Below are 19,515 nucleotides of genomic sequence, written 5' to 3'. Positions count from 1 at the left end.
GAATCAACATTTATGCCTAGGAAAGGCTGAGGTTTTATCTTGAGTCCCAGATTTTTATAAGGATTTCCATAATTGTACAGCTCTGCTGATGGCTTCTCTCTCTGTGGGGGGGGCTATGCAGTCCTCCAAAGCTTGGCTTTCTTATGCATATTTATCACTTTTTAATTTATAGCTAATTGCTAGGATATTATTTCAGAAATAAGTGGAAATCAACCCCAGTTTCCTGTGCTCTCATCTACAGCAAATGTGTACAGGAAACGAAGGGCTAAGGAGAGGTGGCAGGCTCTTTCCTTATATTCAGAAACCTTGTCATAATATAAATTTTAGCCAGAAATTGGATATTACATAACAGAGCTTTGAACTAAGTCCTAGTTATTAAAACCCTAAAAGATCTCATGATAGCAGTGCCTCATCTCTTGTGTGTATTCTTTGAGCGCTTGTAAATTTGGTAGGTGTATCTGAATTGTGAGAAAAGGATCCCATTCCTCACTGATGTTCATGTGTATTTCAGGGATAACTTATCTTCATTCCGGATTTTGATCTTCCATTGGCAGTGGGTTCTACCTCTCTGGATTTATGTTTCCCTGCCCCTAGCCCCTTCGAAAGTAGTTAATCTTCCAGGCTAGTGTCAAGTAGAGTGTAGCGAAAAAGAACTCGGGCTTTGGAACCTGGGAATGTTCATCGGGATGCTCATTAAGTATTTGATTCTCATACGAGGTGTGGGAGATTTTCACCTCTCTGCTGCCCTGAAGGTAAGGATGTCCATATGACTAGTTTTGTTCGAGGGCTCAGGCCCTTGGACAAATTATAGAACTTCTTCCACCGCCTCAGAGAGTCACGTGAGAATGAGAAGTATGTGAGCAACGTGGTTGGCCCAGAGAATGTGTGTGACAATGTTTATCTCCTTGGTCTTTCCCCTTCTTCTTTTACCTGTGAGGAGGGAGCTGGTAGCTTGTTTATCACCTGACTGTGTCTTGGAGGAGAATGTAGAATGGGATATAGGGGTGCTTGAATAAACAAGTGGATGCATAAAAGCAGTTAGCTGTACTTAGAGAGTGACTTATTTAAGAGATCCAATAGCCATCATTTTGCAATATGAACATTCTTTTATTCTGCATGTTTCCTCACGTCAGGCTTTCCAAGACATAGGCAAAGAGACAGGCTGGATGAGAAGGAGAGGACATAGTTTTGGGATTTTGACTGCGGCTCAGCCAGTTGCTAGCCCAAGTGACCCTGGACTGAATGGGACAATTTGAAGCATCATGAGCAGAGGTGACAGTGGCCCACTGACCTCCACATCATCCAGAGCTCTTCTGGAGTCCCGAGCTCTGTTTGGAGCATTACATCGGGGAGGAACATTGACATACTTGGAATGCAGGTGAACAGGAGCAAGAATGAAGGCAGATCCAGATGCTGAGAAGTCAGGAAGCCCCTGTTTCCTGCTCTCAAGTCCTTGTACTGTTGTAAGGTGAACTGAACAGAAACTATTTTGTTCTCAGTACTTTAGTGGACAAAGTGAGTAAAAATGTTGCCATCCAATCAACTAGAGGCTGTACAATGACCCAGGGACATGGCACATGGCATTTTTCATAAGGGCAGTAACATCCTCACTCACTTGCTTAGAAATCATAGAGGGAAAAGCCAACCTGAAATTATCTAGCAAACAGGAAGATGGAAAATCAGGGATATGGAATTTTGTCCCCCCCACCGCCCCCGCCCATTTCATCATAGGCGAAGGCAGAAGGGAATAAGCTTTTTAGAAAAGAGGACGAGAAGGCTGGCTGCAGGGGCAGAGAGGAGGGAGTAAGGAGCCGTGCAGCCAGGAACGTCCTCTGTAGATGTCTGCTGTGTTGGAGCCTGGAGGAAGCATTGAGACACCAGGGGGAAGCGACTATAGAGGTGGGCTTGGTGCCAGGGTGCCCGGGCTTGTACAGACAAAACCAGGATGGAACTGATGAGAAAATAGAATCTTCCCAATGAATTAAGGGCAGAAGGATCAGATCAAGAAAAATTGGTTTCAAAGGCTGGCCTGGGATCTTGAGACCAAAGGCTCTGTGTAAGATATCTTAAGATGAAATTTACTTGTTAGGCCTTCAGTTGTCTCCACTGTATACTTTGTCTTCTGAGTAACTCTCACATGATGGAAAGGTAGCTTTTACCACATTCAAGACAAGTGGTCCAGAAAGAAGTTACTAAAGATGTTTATTCGTGAATCCCACCATAAGCATTGAACACCTGTTATGTGCTAGGCAACAAGTTAGGTATGGTGATACAGAAATTAAAGTGGAAGTCTGTGTCCTAAAGGCTGTCACAGTCTAGTGAGGGAATGGATTCAGAAATAGGTAATTAGACTGTAATGTAGCATGTCAGTAGCAATGATGGAAGTGGGCCCAAGGGATTCTGGAAGCATCTGGGAAGAGCACTAGCCCAGGGGAAATGAGGAGGAATAGGTGGGAAGGCCAGGGAAGAGATGACCTATGAGCAAGTCTTAAGGGATGAACAAAAGTCAGCCAGGCAGCCAGCAGGAGCCCGGCAGGATGGTGCATGTGGTTACTCAGGTCCACAAGGGGCAAAGCTGGAGGCAGGAGGGGAGACTGGGGAGGGCCCTTGACGGGGCTTGGACTTCATTGAGGAAAACAGGGAGCCATTAAAAAGGCTTTTCTGTGGAGAAGTGACACTTTGAGCTTTTCACAAATATTCTCTTTAGGAATGTGGCTCTGGGGGTTGAGGAAAGTGGATCTGAAGGGGGTGAGTGGAGGCAGGAAGATCAGTCAGAGGCTGTGGCTGTGGCCCACAGGAGATAGGACGGGGGCCAATCTGCAGCCATGGAGCTGGCAAGAGATCCTGGACCAAAGTCCCAGAATGAAGTGAACCTCTAGTCCTTTCTTGGTTGGTTTATTGATCCCATTCTTTCGACAAACATCTAGAGTTACATTTACGGTGGGGTGGGGGATGGTGGAGGGGCAGCTCTGACCAGAGGTCTGGTGTTTGTCACATTTCTGTCCCCTGCTCAGAGAGGCACTGAGTGGAATCTACCTTTCTGATGCAAGGGTAGATGGTGGCTGGAGGGAGCCTCACGTCCTGGAACATGCCTGGCTCACTCTATGGTTCCTGGTGATGCAACAGAAAATTTCTCTTTCAAAGACAGTGGCTGGAATGAGTGCTCCCAGGAGTTCTCAGGCCCTCAGGCACCCAAGGGGTAGAGGAGCAAGGATAAACATGGCTGCCAGCCGTCCAAAGGTGAGCACAGGGGTCATTCAGACCCATAGGGACTTCAAACTCAGTGTTCTTTGGGATGCTGTAACTAGTGTGAAGCCAGCAACCCCACCCTTTCGGGGACTGTGTTTCCTCAGGGTGGACCAAGAGAGACGTAATGCAGCGGCCGTGTCAAGGAGGGAAACACTTTGGCTCTTCTGGCAAAGAAGTGGTGGTAGTCGTGGTGGTAACGGAGTGAATGCCTTTGCCTTCCATAACGAATGCTTGTCATCTGTTTCTCCCTTTTCCTAATTTGTCTCTCACTCCCCAAGGTGCTTGTGCTTAGGAGAGAAGGCACCACCAGTGGGCACGGCCTCCACGATGGGCCCCTCTGGCTCCAATGGTACACACGAGCCTGGAGGGACCTACATTTCGTGTTGGCTCTGCCCAGTAGGCTCTATTCCTTGGTGCTTGGGTTGATCCCTGATGGCATTTTGGGGTGTGACCAAGGGAAGCAGTACAACCACAGAACACACAGAGGTGTAAAGGGGAGGAGGGTGGGCAGAATTAAACTGGAGAAGTGAAGATAGTAGGGGAGAAGGAAAATATTTCTTCCCTGTTACCCAAGTATTGATGCCACCGAGTTTTCTGGAGCATTAGTTGTCTACAACTACGCTGGCAGTTATTTAGGAAGGGCAGTGATGTTCTAGCTCACACCTTAAAATAAGACCAATTTCTACTTGTGAAGAGCTAATCATGGAGTGCTGCACTTCTGTGCCCTGATCAGTCCCCAAATGTCTTTCTATTATCACAGAAGCTCAAAGAAGGAATGAGTAGAGAGGCTATTATTATTGTTATAGCTAACCTTCATTAGACACTCACTCGGAGCCCAGTGTACGAATCTGTTCTGGTCAGTGCTGTTAATGACCCCTATCCCCAGAGCTGGTGGACACTCTTCTCCATCCTCATTTCACTTAGCTTCTCAGCAGTACTCATCAGTGGCACATCCTGCCTTTTGACAAGTCTCTCCTATCTTGGTCCTGAGACTCAGCTCTCTCCCTGATGGCCTCTACCTCTCGTGCCTCCTCTCAGTCCATTTGCTTGTTCTGCTTTCTGCACCCGAACTCCTGAAACTCCCTCTCTTCTCTCTCCACAGTTCTGGGCTAGGCAATATCATCCCTTCCCATGGCTTTTGATGACATGAATGCTGAGCCTCCAGGATCTGGATCTCTTGCTAAGATCGCTCTCTTCTGACTCCCATACTCACATCTGAGCACTGACTTGACGTCTCCACGACTTGTCCCACAGATAGATGTAACTTGTTCAAAACCCAACTCTTGATTTCCCTCCTCTCCAAACAAATCCTCCCAGCATGGTCAGCATCTTGACTTCTCTCCGCTCCTCACATCCGTCAGCATGTTTCATCTCTACTTGTCTCCATCTCCTGCCCCCACCCCTCCCCACTTCCAGCATCGCTTCTCTGGATGTCCGCAGTGGTTTCTGAGCTTCCCGCACCCATCCCTGTCTCCCTATCAGCCATTCCCCACACAGCAGTCAGAGGGGTTATTAAAAGGTGTAAAACAACTCATGTCACTCTGCTTCTGAAAGTCCTCCAGGGGCTTTCTTTGAACTTAAAGTAAAATACAAACTCCTTACTTTAGCCTTCAGGGCGGCTCATGTGTGTTGCCTCTCTTCCGTCCCTCCTCTCTTTGCTCTTTCTGTCCCAGCCACTCACATGCTATTAGTTGCTGGAAGGAGCTGTTTTTCCTGACCTCAAGGTCTTTGCACATTCCTGGAATGCACCCCCACTTGTTCTTTCCATGCCTGGGTACTTCTCATGCTTTAGGTGGCAACTTACCTGTCACCTGTCCTCAGGGAAGCCTTCCTTGATCTAAAAGAGATCTCTGCTGTCATTCTTTATCAAAGAATCCTGTTTATTTCTTTCATGGTTCTAATTGCAGTTTAGAATGGTTTTTGTCTCTTTGGTTATTTGTCTTCCTGATAAGCCTTATAAACATGGGTGTTCTGTTCACCATTTTTTTGTCCCCCACCACTAACACAGTGCGTGTGATCAGTGCTCACTGTATACCTGTTGAATGAGAGTGTCAGGCCTGCACTAAGCCCTCTATGTACATTATTGTAATGAATGTCCGTAAGGAGTCTGAAAGATAGATACTTTTCTAGTCCCGTTTTATGAACAAGAAAAACAAGGCTTACAGGTGTGAAATAATTTGCCCAAATCCACAGAGCCTATAGGCGAAGAAGCTAGGATTTGAACCCAGAATGTCCAACTGCAGGACCTGAGTGCTCACCCCCTTCCCCGCCTCGCCGCTGGGGTGTGCAGGAGGTCGTGTGAGAGGGAGAAAGGAAGTTACGAGGTCTCCAACATTAGCTCAGTCATACTCTGACTTCTAAGATCCTGACATAGAGATCTTGGCTCCTTTCTCCAGTCTGCTAAATCACCTGTTTCAGAGCATTTTTAAAAAAAAATACACAAAAGGGAGTTCAGCAGCTTGGGGTCTGAGTTCAGTTCGGAGCCAAGAAGCCATTTAAACCCATCTGGCCTTTGTTAGCTCACCCTAGGCGCCCTAACCTGGCCACACATCGTGCGGTCTGGTTCTTGTGATTGGATCCTGCTTCATCTCTCCATATCTACATTGAAAAGAACTGCTCACCCAAATGGGCACTCTGTGATAGATAGTTCCTTGTGGCTCAGTTTCCACAGCTGTGGAGTGAGATGCCTAAAGCATATTCACTTCCAAGATGTCTGTAGGGCTCCAACACTGGCCCAAAGAACAACGCTGGGCAGATTAGAAAAAAGCAGCCCTCAATCTCTACCAAAATGCCAATGACCTTTTTATTGTAGAAATAGGAAAAGTCATCCTAAAATTCATATGGATTCTCAAGGGATCCTGAATAGACAAAATAATAAAGACAGACTATAGACCAATGGAATAGACCAGAGAGCCCAGAAGTAAACACTTGCCTATATGATCAAGTGAGTTTTGGCCAGAATTTTTTTCCAGAATGCATTTTGCCCATGCCAAATGAGAAATACAGCCCCTGGGGTATCTGTGCACCCTGCGGTCACACCTGGGGTCTCCTCTGCAGCACCAACGGGGAAGAAACCCTACATGGGGAAGAATATAGGAGGAGCACTTTGCTCTAGACCTGCTTCATTTTTCAAGTAGTCTAATTTAAACCCTAAGATTCTGGTGGTGGTGAGAGGGGTTAGCAACGGATGTAATGTACTTTATCACCTAACACGAAAATCCTCATACTGAAAGAGAAGAAAAGAAAATCTCCTTTCAAGCCTCTTGCCCCCTCAAGCTTGCCTTCCTGTCCTTGTTCCGGTATCACACTGCTCCTCAAATGAGTGGTCTACACTCCCTGCTTCTCCTTCCTGGACAAGCCACCCTTTCGTTCCTGGGACAGTCATGTCTTCCTTCCTACAATTCCATTAGGCTCTCTCAGAGACTGCTAATGACTTTCCAACAGTCAAATCCAGGGAACTTTTAAATCATCTTATTTGTTTCAGTTCTTTATCTCTCTGACCACATTTTCACTACTCCTTAGCTTGTGTGTTCTCTTTAGCACACGTCACCACAAGCATACTAGATATTTATCGATTTATTTCTATCTTCCCCATAAGAATGGAATAATGGAGGTGAAGATTTTATTTTGCCCACTGCTCTATCCCCAGTGTCTAGAGCAGTGCCAAGCACTTAGTTGATACTTAGTATTTGTGGAATGAATGAAAGGAACTTTGACATCTTCCTCTGCCTCAGAACCCAATCTTCAGAAAATTCTTCAGTTCTGCTGTTTTTGTCTTAGAAATATTTCTCAAATCTGTGCTCCTATTGGCTTTCTTTCCTACCACACTGCCTTAGATTAGGACCTGTCATTCCTTGCTGAGCTGCCATTATAGCCCATTTTCTGCTTTACCAAGGAAGCTTCCTCTCTCCCGAGCAGTTCCTTCCTCAGCTTCCCCCGGCTGGATGTTCACACAATAGATGCTCATTACTGTGTGTCTGACAGTCTGGGACACCTGCGACTCCCTCTGGGAAAATACGTCAGGGGAGGTCCACAGTTTTGTCCCATTTCAAAGTGAGGTTCAAGGAGGGACTGACACGCAGAGCTCACAGAGGTAGGCATTGATGAGTGGAAAGAGGACGAATTGGAGACAAGTGATGGATCCTGTTAAAAGAATACAGGAGAGACACATGCAGTGTGGACTGTGATGACTGTGGGGTAGAATTCTAGAATGAGTCATTACAACAGAGATCAACAGCCACACAGAGCAGGGAGGGGCTGGAGGCAGAGAGAGAGAGAGAGAGAGAGAGAGAGAGAGAGAGAGAGAGAAAAGAAACAATCATGCTAAGTCAGATAGGATTTCTACACCTGCCTATGTTAAAAAGTAAAAATAGGGACATTTGGGGAGAAAAAATAGTGAGGAATCTTTTCATTCTACTGACATGGGCTATAAGAAGGGAGATTTGCAGAGAAGGGTGTGTCTCTCACTCTTGGTAAAATTAGAATTAAGAAAATTTTAATTTGGGTTATCCCAGCCTTCACTTGTTTCCTTTTTCCCTCAGACTTGTTCTTTCCATCGTTCCTGGCTACCAAAATCTCTTTTTTAGGAAAGAGTCTAATACATTGGACTTAATGTTATATGTTATAGAAGTAATTTTACATGTTAGTAGAAGCTCATATCTGAAGGTAAAGATGCTTAAATACAGCCACCATTAAAGAAATCTGTAAAGTCCACTATATCCAACACAGGGCTAAAAAACAGTGGTTTTTCAATAAATATTTATTTAAAGATGTTCAAACAGTATTATTTATATGATCAAACTTTGGAAACCATTTAAATACCCAAGAAGGGGGAAACCACTGAGGAACCGTTGATATGCAGAAATATTACACTGCTATAAAAAATTTTAAAAGCCTTTTTAACAGCCTGGGAAAAATGCTTATAGTGAAATGTTAGGGGAAATAAACAAGATTCCAATTGCTACTATACTGTGTCAACTCTAAACATCATATGCATATACAAAAGATAGAAAAGCTGTGGGTATCTGTGGAATCTGGGATTTGGGGGTATTTTTAGTTCCTTCTTTCTATGTTTCTGTATTTTTGAATTACTTATAATTGGTATGAAATAAATATTTTAAAAATAACGTTGGGAAGATTGATTTTGGAGAGGGAGTATTTTTTAGGGGTCCCAGAAGTCACAGTGCCAACGTTGGTCTAACACATGGGAGGAGACAGGGAGGAGATACCAGCCTCTCTGGTAATGGAGGTTGGCTGTCTGGCCAGCAGAGGATGGGTTTTTAAAGAGTAGTACAGCAGTGGAGAGTCTGACCTTTAAAGAAAAAGGGAGTACTTGGTAATACTGGTGCATTGGTGCTTTGAACGTGGCAGCCTTCCTCTGAGAAAGTGTCACTCTGCTGGGCTAATAGGCTATTCCAGCATCTAGAACATTTTGTGCTCCTGATTCTTACTCAGCTTTTGTTCCTTAAACACTCAAGCCTTGCTCAGGTACTGAGACATGTTTATTTTAAACCCCCTGCTCTCCCACCCTCTTCTGTGTAAAATACAGCTGTAAGATTAACTGAAAGCCTTTGTGTGTACCTCAGTGACATCCTACATTAGTATCTTTAAGAGTTGAGGTTCTGTGCCATTATAAGAAAAATTATTATCTAATATCTTGCCTATAAAGACCTAGGTAAAAAGCTCAGTGATCTTCATAAAGGGACCACAGATTTCAGCATTCATCAACACGGAAACATTTCCTTTGGTTGTTTCTGGAAATTCCTTCTAAACATCTGCGTTTTCTTCGAACTTATGTAGCTTCCTACCTCCTTCCCCTGAGATCTCTTGCCACTCTGTGGGAGAGTAAACTTCATAGCCAGTTTCAAACAAACAAACAAACAAAACCAAAACCAAAGCAGAACCCTGCAAGAGCAATCTATCTCCATCCCTCTCCAAATTCTCATTTCCTGCACTTCAAAAAAATATCCTAGGCTATCCTTGTGTTTCAAGGATCTTAGGATCTAAATGGAGATTCGATAACTTTGAAAACCTAACCAAACCTAAGATTTTGTTTTTATTATTTACTAGTTATTAAAATATCCGCCCTCCCGATTAAGGAAGGCTGCATAGCAGGAGGGACCGCGGAGGCGTGGGGGAGAAGTGTGAAAAGAAGAAATCCCAGCTCTGCCTGGAAGACTGCGTGTGAAAGAGCCCGGCTCCTCCGCCAGCTCCAGGCCGCGTTTTGCAGGAGGCCGCATCTGCCTTCCCTGTCTCTCTTACCTCCTTGATGTTCGGCACTATTTGTGGCCGGCGTGGTGGAAGGACACAGTGAGGTTCTCACCCCCGCCCCCCGCCCCCCGCTCCCATCCCCAGTTCCGTCAAAGCGAACCCGGGCCAGCGCAAGGATCTCCGAGTTGCGAGTGTGCTGAGGCTGGGACTGTCACTCATTCTCCGATCCGCGCGTGAACGCAGCTCGGCAGCGGCTGGCAGGAAACAATTCTGCAAAAATAATCATACTCAGCCTGGCAATTGTCTGCCCCTAGGTGTGTTGCTCTGCCGCCGTCCACACTCTCTGCAAGGGGGGGGGCATAGAATTTACCGCGGCAAGAATATCCCTCCCAGCCAGCAGATTACAATGCTGCAAACTAAGGATCTCATCTGGACTTTGTTTTTCCTGGGAACTGCAGGTACATTTTGAAATTATGATTATTCTCAGACTGATGTACTGATTGCTCCCTTCCCCCTCCTTCTCACCCGAGGACACTGTTATTTGAGGTGACTTTACGTGGAATGCTAAGGGTGGTCATTGTCGTTGAGCTGAGGAGGGAGCGCGTCGCCCTTGCTGCCCGCGGAACCCCGCGCTCTCCGGGGCTGCGCCGGACCGGGCTGCTTCCCAGCGCCGCGAGCGCCCGCCGCGTCTCCAGCGCGCCCGCCCTTCCCACTTTGTGTGCCGGCGGCGCGGGGAGCCGAGCCGCCCGCTCCCGGGGACGCTGCCGGGAACGCTACGGCCGCGCGGGTGCTGGGCAGCGCTCCTTCCCGAAGCGGGCGGCGGGGCGGGGCGGGGGTGCCGCGGCTTCGCGGTGCGGCCTCGCGGGCTCGGGTTCCGCGGGGAAGGGACTTGTCAGCCCCCGCCCCGCTAAGAGTGAACAATAAGGCCGGGGCAACCGCCCCGTCGTTATTTCCCCGGGGTCTAATAAAGTGGGGCTCGCCGCCTTCGCGCCCAGCTTCCCCCCCCCCGCCCAGACTGAATAACGGTTTGCAAAATGGGGCGAAATGGGCAGAATCTCAGGGCTGTGTGGCCGTTGTTGCACCCCCGTCAATATGACGTTAGTTTTTCATTTGCCAAATTGCTGGTTACTTGCAAAGCCTGCTCTCGGCCGGGAGCACGGAGGGATGGGAGGGCCGAGCGCCGCGTTTTGACAGGAGGAAGTGCGGAGGGGCGGAGGGCGAGGAGGGCGTGATCGGGCTGCCTGGTGTGTGTGCGCGTGTGCGCGCGCGTGTGCCTTCACACGCACCTCGAGCCCCGTGTTGCACGGTGCGCGAGAAGAATGGCAGGTAGCCGCCCGCAACACCTCGCCCCAGCCTTCTTTCTTTGGGCGAGGTTCCTGATCCTTGTAAAGTGCGAACAATAGGGAGCTGAGGGGAAGACAGTCGAGGGATGCTGCCGTGGGTGGCTGGGGCTGCGCCGCCGCCCAGAAAACCTCGGCGGCCGGGAGGTTCATTTCATTTGGTGTATTTCTATCCCGGCCTCCCTGGAAGATTCTTCAGTGCGTACCCACCCTCTCCTCCAGCTGCTCTCCCCACCCCACCCCACCCCACCCAGGGATTTGCGCTCTGGCGTGGACGGTCGGGAACGGGGAAGAAAAGGAGCAGGGGCCGCAGAGAGCAGGGTGGGGTGGGCGGACATTCCGGGCGGGGGGCGTGTGCTGGGAAGCGCCCGGGGAAAGCCGGGAGGAGGGGGCTGTGTGTCGCGGCCGCCGCTGCCAGGTGCCGCCTCGGGTGCTGCCCTAGACGGCCGATTCCGGGTGGGGGAGCGCGCGGGGCGGGCCCTCCCCGGGCGGCACGGGAGCAGCCCCGGCCGCCGCCACCAGCCAACTCGGGTCCCTCTCCCATGGCGACCAATCAGAGCGAGGCTGGCTGGGCGGGAAGCCGCGAGAGGCTTTTATTACGGCGCGGATGGGGGCCCGGAGCTGCCAGGACCGTCTCCCGGTGTTCCAGCCTAACGGTCTCGCTCGCCCCCGCCAGGAGAAACCCCGCCCCGTGGCCCGCCCCACAGTCCGGAGGAGGGAAGATGGAGTCCAGGTGTCCTCGGGAGGTCCGGCCCGCCCGTGCTCGCCTACTCGCGCCTCTCTCGCGCAGACCCGAGGCGTCCCTCCCGTCCCCCCCCACCCCCGCAGCACGCACACTCTGCCCGCGTCGTCCCGGCCAGAGCGCGTCGCCTGGGAGGGCTCCCGGGCTGGGCGCACCGACGCGCGTGCGCCGACCGGCCGGCTGTGGGCCGGGGGCGAAGCTGAGGGCGGGGCCTCAGAGGGGCTGAGGGGGGCCCCCAGCTGCGGCCAAGCCCCAGTGAGCAGATCGCTGGGTCCCGCCGCCACCTGGCTGGCCGGAGCCGCCCCGGGCGTTCCTTTTGCGTCGTGCCGGCGGGGTCTCCGCGCGCGACCTGCCCTCTCGGGACCGTGCATTTATGGGACCGCCTCCCCTCGAGGTGGGGGCGTGGCCACGGAGTCCTGATCTCTGGGGGGCTCCGGGGGGATCGCCGGCCTACCTTTCCACCGCCGTGATGGGTGTAACCTTCGGTGTTCGGATTTGAAGGCAGTCCCAAGCTGGTACACGCCCAGGGAGTCCCGGATTGGGGTCTGGTGGCTGCCCAGGCAAGGGTGGCATTCGTACCAGTGTTCCCTGGAAGGAAAGCGGCCTCCTTCCCGGCCCTGGAACCGTGAGGATGGGGCAAGGCAGAACCTGAAACGCATACGTGGTTGCTTAACAAAAGAAAGAAGTTGAACGGTTTTCCAAACAAATAATTTTCCATTAAAGTGCTAATAATACAGTCGTTTAAAAAAATTGAAGACTTCAGGTCGAAGGGTCAGGGCGAAAATAAAAACAATATTACATACACACACATACATGTACGTGTGTATACGTAGTAATAATTATTACTATAATTATAATAGTAATAATAACAGTTATTATCTTGGCCTCAAGTGTTGTATCATCTCCAGGGACAATGGTAGTTCAGTCTCTGCACTCCACACAGTGCATCTGAAAATTTAGATACAAGGTTTGCTGACCTTGTTAACACCCTATGAATGAGGTCTGCAGCCCCTATCATTCTGGTGTCTTTTGCTCTTTAGGAATAAAGGGCAAGGTTGTGGAATTACATAGCAAATTTGAGTCTATTCTAGCAGCAATTTTGGATGTTTTGTGGAAAAATTACTTGAATGATCTGGAATGGTTAAGTCATACGTTTCTTTGACAATTTTACAGTCTTCTGCCAATTTTACTTGCCAGAGTAAAGGAATGAATAGGACTGGTTTTCTACCAAGATAGCACTGGATTAAGGACAAAGGGCACCTTTGCTACCTTACAAAAGCCCGCTAGCATGTATATAAGGATCCATCATCCTCCTCACAAAATGAATTATCAAGAGGTGTTTCAGCCAAGTTCGCTGTGAGTACAGCCATGCTGAGCTGTATTTTTTTGTTGATTTTCATTTTAAGATCAAAAATGTGTGTTTATGAACAAAGCTGTAACTGAATGTAATATAGCCGTATTAAAGAATGTGGGAAAACTTCCATTACTCTATCCCAAAACCAAAGAGTTAATTTTCTTTCAACAAATATTAGCATATGCTAAAATACTGAAAATAATGCAGAATTTATTTAAAATTCAACAGTTAAACACAAAGAGACTATAATCCAGATATTATGGAAGTGTGGCCTGTCCTTTATCTAATAGTTTTTGAATGACTATTCCTGCTGTGGAGGTTCCAGAGATCTACCAATCACGCTGTTTTCATTAGTCCAACAATTTACATTTTTTTTTAAAGTCAGTTTTTCAAGGAGCTTCCCCCTTCTTCCCCCAGCAGCTTGAACTTGATGGCATTTACCCAGGGTCTATTTTTTAAAAAATAACACTGGAATAGCAGGGCATGTTCTTGTTCAACAACGAAGGTTTATCCAAGTCTCTGTGCTAATTGATTAAGGATTTGTTGATTTAACCGGTGACTATTTTTTGAGCTCGATAGTACAAGAATTAAGGCAGTAATTGTTTGCAAAAATGATCCCAAACTCAAAAATTATGGTACGGGTGTGCTGTTCGCACCGGCTGTGGGTGCTTACTCAAGGCAAAGATAAGAGGGAGCAATTACTCACACGGAGCCCCACAATTCTGAGTTTTGCATAGCACTTCTCTTTGGCATACATTCATCATTAATTGACTACCTCAGATCAGTAATATGTAATTTAATGTAAGTAATCTGTATCTATATTTTTCTGTCACAGGGAACAAGGTCTTAATTGCCTTTCAAAATAAATAGCACCATTTTCTCATTCAAAGCCTAATCTTTAGGCATGACAGATGTTTTTGTTTGCTACAGAACTCAGTTTCTTAAATTATAGACAGCGTCTTGTAAACTTTACACTGCTTGAAATGTGGACTTTGGAATTTCTGATCCAACCACTTAATTTTTTTAAGATGACAAAGCCTGTATTTAAAATGAGTCTGATGAACCCCCCATATTTACATCTTCAGTGTTAAGGGACTGTGGCAGCTCTCCAGACTGAAAGTGACTTCAGTGCTACCGGCAGACCTCCAAAGAGATTGTACAGACAGTCCTTCCTGCCTTCGTGCCAAATAAGTGACTGACTACCTGTTGCTAAAGAACGGCTTGAACTTTCCCTGCCAATCTTGGGTTTATGGTGATGGGGAGCAGAACCAATGGGCAGGGAGGGGAGAGGAAGGGACCGCACCTGCCACCGTCAGTCTTCCGGGAACAGACAGCCTGAGAGGAGACAAAGGCATTGGGAAAGGGCTCTCCTGTACTATTGAAGTATTGAGTTTTGGAGCACACAAATGTTTTATGGTGCCAAGATAAATACTTCAATGTAGCTCCCATAACTGATAATTCCTCAGTTTAGTGATCTAACAAATATATAGGCTAAGAAACATCTGGAACTTTAAAAGAAATGGCAGCAAATTACAAAGTGTTTTACTAGTCTTAAAAATGGGTTGCAAATTAGACTAAACTGGAACCACGAATCAACTGGCTATGTAGTCTTAGTGACTACTTGACTTTTGAAATAAAAAAGACTAAGTAGTTAAGATTCCTTCAGTTAAAAAAGAAGAAATGAGTAAAATTCAGAAGAGCATTTTATACATGTCTTAAAATCGTAGGTCTCTGAGCAATACTGTAAGAGACAGCCTCTTAGCAAGAAGGAGATGCCCAGGGATCCCTCTGAATGCTAAGGATTAGGTGTCTACGAGGCCCAGAGTTTTTACTGTGAGGAAACAACCCTGGCAAGCCTGTTATCCATAGTACAGGTAGATGTGCTCACTACTGTAGGGCAGTAAAATCCAGAAGTCCATCTGAAGGTCACAGTCATGTCACCTTTAGCCCTTTCCGTTATTAATATTAACTCTTGGTGCCAAACCTTAAAACCATTTGCTGATGTAAATTATTTGGTGTTGCCAGTGGTGCCATTATTCCCTTTCATTTCACGGTGTTGAAATGCTGTCTCTCAGCTGAAGACGCTCATTAGGAGCATTGCCTTTTGATGTCGGTCTGGGTGCCAAATGGCAGCCTTTCAGGCAGTCTCAATACATTATAGTTAAGACGCTTTTAGGCCGCGTCTACACGCAGCCATGGAGTTAAACTGTTTTCAGTTAGGATGACACACTTCTCCCTTCCTGCAGTGTTAATTTAGCTTCCAAGAAGTGGGGAGGCTCAGAGGACTACACCGAAGGATAAGCCATTTGCTCTGTCTTGGGTACGTGTTTTTGAAAAAAAAGGTTTTAACAAAACTATTGTGCATTCCTTTTCTCCCAGGTAGTTGTAAATATGTTTTCCTTTGGATTCAAAGGCTACATCACTGATGGGACTTGAAAGGCTTCCATGTAACCTGTACTCTACTCTCTGTTCTCACCCAGGACTCTCTGATTTGTAGTTGCAAACACTGGCAACATCTGGCCCTGCTTTCTGTCTGTGTCAGTCCTGAGAGCACATGCAAGAAGCCTTTGGTATCTGATTACCTCATCATTTAGGAATATCCATAGTAATGTCACAGTGTTTGAGATTGTGTTACATTTGGTATTCTCTTAAACAGTTGATCAAATAAAGTGCCAGCTTTTTATCATCAGCTCTGGGGGGAATTACACAGGACTGAGAAGACATACTTTCTGCTGTCAAGGAAGCTGGAGGGTAGGACTGCATAGAGATTAAGAGTGGCCCACAGTCCCAGGTTGAAAGTCCGGCCACACGTATCCCTGATTCACCGTCCAATCTTACTCGGGTCATTTAACTTCCCTAAGCTTCAACTTCCCCTTCTGCAAAATGGAAAAATTAGTAATGCCTCCATGTTAGAGTTGTGAATGTTTTAGAGATCACAGGACTTTAGTGTGTGCAAGCTCTGTTTATTAATGAGAAAGAGAGAGGTATCTGGATCTAGAAAAAAATAGTATTCGGACATAGTGCTTTTTTCAGAAGGACATATAAAAGGATATTATGAGAACATGACTTCTGCAATGATTAGAACTTGACTTTTAAAAAAAATCTTGTTAAATACGCCTGCACTGTCATCTTGGTTGTGAATATGCTAGAGAGAAAAGCGATCTCATTATAAGGTTGAAAGCCATTAGTACAAGGGTTGATCTGGGCTTCATGGGGCCTGAAGGATGTACAATTTGGAGGCCCCTCTTTAAGGAAAATACAGAATTCTTGCTTCTGCAAAATGTAGAAGATAAACGCACATGAGAACACATGGGCAGGTTCCCATCCCACAGAGCCTTGGAAGGAGCCCATGCAATGTGGGGGTCCTGCAGACATCTGACCCAGCGTTAGCAACGATGTCTCGGTCTGCTTGGGTCCACTTGCTTGAGAATAGAGGCTAATCGTTCAGGTTTGTTAAGCATGTGTCTCATAAAGGTTGTTTTGTGCTTTGAAGATCAGAACCATACATCAAAATCAAAATTATTTTTGGAAAAAAGAAGCTATTTGACCTTTATTTTATAGAAAATCTTAAGTGAGGCCTGAGGTGATTTAATACTTCTCCCTGCTTGTATTTTTGTAAATTAGTATCTGGAATAAAATAAAGTAATTGCTGTTATTATTCAAACGAGTCAGACGTAAGTGCCCTACTGGCAGGGCAGGAAGCAGATTTGCCAACTCTAAGGCATATGCTGTATTGGAGAAGAGACTCAGATTTTGTGTCAGCTATCTAAGAGGAGAGAAACTGCAACAATAATCCACATAATTGTGTCTTTATCATTATCCAATCCCCGAGTTTTGATATGCCTTATATCATTTAATCTTCATATCATTTGTTCACTAAACATTTTTTTTAAAGATTTTATTTATTTATTCATGAGAGACAGAGAGAGAGAGAGAGAGAGAGGCAGAGGGTGAAGCAGGCTCCCAAGGAGCAGGGAGCCCAATGCGGGACTCGATCCCAGGACTCCGGGATCATGACCTGAGCCGAAGGCAGACGCTCAACCATCTGAGCCACCCAGGCACCCTGTTCACTAAACATTTATCAAGTGCTGCGCTCTGAGACTCCACTGGTAAACATGTATCATCTCTGTCTTCATGGATTTTCCAGTCTAAGTGTGGAGGAATACAGACATTAAACAAGTAACACACATGTATATTTATAACCCCATGTCCTGATAAAAGCTCAGGAAAGGAACAGGCCTCCATGAAAGATTATTGGGGGGAACCACCTTTGCGTGGTTGGGGTGGGTTGAGGAGGTGACATTTAAAGGGCTCTGTGAAATAGGAAGGACAGATGGCATTCTCATTTAAGGCATGGTTGATTGCTTAATTCAACAAGCAGGGAATCACAACAAACATTCTTGAATTACTTAATTTAGCAAAATTTCCTGAAATCTCGAGGTCAGGTTGCTTCAGGAATTGTTCTGGGTTTCAGATTATAAAGTCAAGTAAGCTATGCTTCTGCCTCTAGAGTTTATGTGGGAGACAGACCTACTCTACCTATAAATAGAGACGTGGATCAGATGCCATTGGAGCACAAGGAAGGAAGCAATTAACTCTGCTTGGGACTCCCTTGAGTTGGGTGTGGGGCATGAGTTTGCCTTCAGTCCATCGAGCAGGAAGAAGAGGTGATTCAGGTATTTGAGAGACGAATACACACAGCGATGCTGAGGGAACAGTGTGTGGGGACTTGGGGAGAAGTAGCCAGAGACTGGGGGTGGGAAAGCTCTGTGAGGCCACACTTTTGTTAGGTCTTGATATAGAAGCTGGGGCTGAGAAGGGCTAAGTGACTTACACGCGTGAGGCTGGGACCATAACCGGCATTGGTTGGCTGCATGTCATCATGTTCCTAACGGAGGATCATTTGAATACACATAGCACAGAATGTGCATTTGCTTGTCATCTGCCCGAAGTGAGGGAGGGGTGATACTGTGGAGGGGCGGACCAAGAACTTTGGGGTCTGACAGGCCTAGGCTGAGTCCACTCACTGTAGGTGACGTTCTGCACACCGTCGCACTTCAGGACCTGCACTTAAGTGTGTGATTCTTGATTTCTGCTCAGGTCATGATCTCAGGGTTGTGAGATCGAGCCCCGCGTGGGGCTCTGCGCTGGGCAGGGAACCAACTTAAGATTCTCTCTCTCCCTTTCCTTCTGCCCTCTCTCTCACACACACACTCTCTCTCTAAAAATAAATAAATAAATAAAGGCTACACTTTATTTTTTTTTTTTAAAAGTTCATCTTGAATGGAGGTTTTCTTTGAAATGTTTACGAAATACATGTTGTGGGAGTATGATATGCAAAGTTCTGTGCTGAAGGCTGAGGGGGAAAACAAAATAAATGGAAGAATACTATACCAGTCCTGCAGAGGCTTTCAGAAGGGGGGGAGGAAACAGTTCAGACAGGAAATCATGAGAGGTACTGTATGATTCAGTGCCTAAAAGAAGGCAGATATTAATTTTAAGAATTATTAAGTGAGACAAAAAATCATCTCAGCTAGTTTTAATGTGTAAAGAGGGTGTGGACTAGCTAGCGATGGATGTGGACCCCCACGGGCGTAAAGACAAATAGGGAGAGGGAGGACCCATTTCTCTGTAGACAGGAGGAGTCTAGCCAGAGAATTGGTCGTGAAGAGCAGTGAAAGCAGACTGGCTCTTGGGTCAGGTCTTACTAAAATGTGAAGTGCTAGAAAAGGAGAGGGATGTTGGAGAAATTTTTTTCTGAAATATTCCAGGGTATATTCAGTGATAACACTTGAACAAGTGCTGTGCCAGGCTGTGTGTTTGATGCTAGCCATGAATTAGCCGGGAGAGAAGTAGGAGCCGACTACTGGGGATCGCTCAGTACTTGGAGGGAGGGTTTGTTTCTGTAGCAGCCACTCTAGTGGCTGGACAAAATAGTGGGTTAGGAAAAGGATTTTTGCTACACAAAAATAAAATTTTAGGACATTTTATAAAAATCAAATTTTTATGGTTCCGGAGGGGCTTGTTAAGGGACTCCAACGGTGATATAGTTTGTAAAACAGATAATCTTGGAAAGATACACTTGTAGTGGTTTGGGATAAGGATAAAAAAGGCACACGGCTGCGATGTTAGAGATGACAAAGCAACAGCTGGGGTAGATGATAGGTCCAAAATGGGAAGTGACTGGGAGAGAGAAAAATTTTTAAGTCGCAAACCCGAGGGAATGAAATCATGGAATTGTCAGCGTGGCGGGAAGACTGAGGAAAGGGGTTACCTTGACTGAGAGACGGGCCTCAGTTAAAAACACGTGAGGTTTTAGAAAAAAATCGGGCACCTTGGTATCTTACCTTCTAGGTCAGTATTTTTTAACTGTTGGTGGTGATATCTATTTAATAAACTTCCACCAGCACTAAGAAAAGAAGAAAAAGAAGGAAAGGAAGGAAGGAGGGAGGGGGAAAGTGGAGGGAAGAGGAAATGGAATAGAATGGAGAAGAGAGTATGTGTATCTTACGTAGCAAGGGTTAAGTGTTATTTTGTGGAACTTTTGTTGACCCAGTTGTGATGGGAAACATTTAATTATGGCTCAGATCAAAATAATGTCATAAATATTATGGGACTAG

This window comes from Eumetopias jubatus, unplaced genomic scaffold (genome assembly GCF_037043125.1).
Source record: "Eumetopias jubatus isolate StellerSeaLion01/CBP00866 unplaced genomic scaffold, mEumJub1_p1.0 scaffold_13, whole genome shotgun sequence".
Classification (NCBI taxonomy): domain Eukaryota; kingdom Metazoa; phylum Chordata; class Mammalia; order Carnivora; family Otariidae; genus Eumetopias; species Eumetopias jubatus.
Note: the sequence above shows the minus strand (reverse complement) of the source record.